The sequence below is a fragment of the Emiliania huxleyi genome (assembly GCF_000372725.1).
Source record: "Emiliania huxleyi CCMP1516 chromosome Unknown EMIHUscaffold_187, whole genome shotgun sequence".
In the NCBI taxonomy this organism is placed as follows: Eukaryota; Haptophyta; order Isochrysidales; family Noelaerhabdaceae; genus Emiliania; species Emiliania huxleyi.
Window position 1 is genome coordinate 31,434 of NW_005200722.1, and position 2,093 is coordinate 33,526.

Sequence of the window (2,093 nt, forward strand, 5' to 3'; positions counted from 1 at the left end):
CGAATAGTGGGTGTACCCTGCGAAGCGAGCACAACTATTCCCCCGCGGAAGACCGCGCGTTGCGACGCCTTGACGATCGAGATGAGCGCGCTCGAGGCTCGCCCACCTACTGCCCCTGAGAGTTGGTTATGAGTGGGATCAGCTCCCCCCCTTGGGATCGAAGCCGCCACAACCTCACACCCAACACCACAGGTGGGATCAGAGAGAGACTCCACACCGGACACCGCCCGGGCACAGACTCCCTACCCATCCGATTGCACAGGGCCCCCTCGGAGCAGCCCACACACAATCACGCATCGGCAGAATTAGTGCCTGAGTCAGGCAGACAGCAGACAAGGAGAGAGAGAGGAGAGAGAGAGAGAGAGAGGAGAGAGGAGAGGGTGAGGGAGTGTGCACACGTGTGTGGAGAGGGAGGGTGTCTGTAGTGGGCTGTAGTCATACTACGTGGTTAAAACCACGCGCCCCTCAGGAGCTTAAGGTAGAGCTGAGCGTCCAAGACGCCTCGGTTCCACCCACCGGCGTGAAGACCATCCGGATCTGCCTGCCGCGTCCTCCGTACGCAGCAGTCCCCGCGATGGCCCACGGTCCTCCGTCGCCTGGTTGACCCCCTGCCTCCCGGTTGACCCCCAGTCCTCGTAGTCCATCATCAAATAAACTCAAAGTCCACCACAGCCACCAGCCTCCACCTCCACCGTCGAGCCGCGATCGCTGCCGCCCGCGACGCCGCCCGCCGCGTCAGATGCCCGCCACGCCCGCGGCGAGTCGAGTCGGAGAGCCGAGCCGCACCAGCAGCAGCATCTGCACCACCACCACCAGCAGCAGCAGCACCAGCAGCAGCAGAGCGAGGCGCCAATTTTGAGGTTGCCCGAGACAGCCTGGAGATGGCCCCGCGTTGTAGCCCCGGTGCCGGCGCCTCACATCTCAGCATCCAGGGCCCGGTTCCGCCGCGCAGTCGAGCAGCAGGAGCTCAGTCAGAGCTTTGTCGACAAAGAGCTTGATCAAAATTTCGCCGAAGAAGCGGCACCGGCGGCACGCCGGGATGAATCCGGACTGTTCACATTGTTCGGCACCGCGACGGCGAGCCGCCGCGGGCCCACAGGAGGGCTCGGAGCCGTGGGGCAGTTGCGACGGCGCTTTCACACACACACACACACACACACACACACACTGTTGTGGCAACTCCGTGCACTGACGGTCGGCCGTCAGAAAACACGCCTCCGTGGCTCGGGTTACACCAATCCTCGCTACCCAACGCGGCCAAAGGATATCCACATCGAGAACCTCGAGAACACTGTTGTGCTATGCTGGAAAATTCTTTCGCACAGTCATGGACGTCACCAAGCTGGAGGGCTGCGCTCGCCTTGTGCGCACGGCTGGCCTCGAGCCCAACGTGCTGCAGCGGCGAGCCTGGGCGCTATGCCTCGCTGGAAAAGACGTTCTGATCGTCGCACCCACCGGCAGCGGAAAGACGCTCGCTGCCGTGGCGCCGCTGCCTTCGCTGCTCGCCGGCTCGTCCGCTGCTACGACGCCAGAGACCTCGGACGGGTCGGTGCGGGCGGTCTTTCTGGTGCCGACGCGTGAGCTTGCGGCGCAAGTCGCGAGGGCGTGTGCGCCGCTGGCGACGGAGGGCGTGGCGGTCGCGGCAGTGCACGGCGGAGAGAGCTTCCGCGCTCAGATGGAGGCGGCCAGACGGGCTGCGCTGGTCGTCGCGACGCCCGGACGGCTCCTCGACCTGATGGGTGAGCAGGAGCGGAGGGAGACGGCACGGCCCTCCTCCTCCCCGCTCTCACTCTCGCGAGTCAGCTATGTGGTGGTCGACGAGGCGCAGATCAGCCGAGATTACGCCCGCGATTGGAGCGTGTCGTGGGCGTGTCGTGGGCGTGTCGTGGGCGTGTCGTGGACGTGTCTTGGACGTGTCGTGGACGTGTCCGGTAGGCGGACAAGATGCTGCAGATGGGGCTCCGCGCCCAGGTCGAGGCGGTGCTCGCGAGGGTGGCGGAGCGGCGGCAGGTGGTGCTCCCATATCTCTCCCTATCTCCCCCTATCTCCCCCTATCTCCCCCTATCTCCCCCTGTCTCCCCCTATCTCCCCCA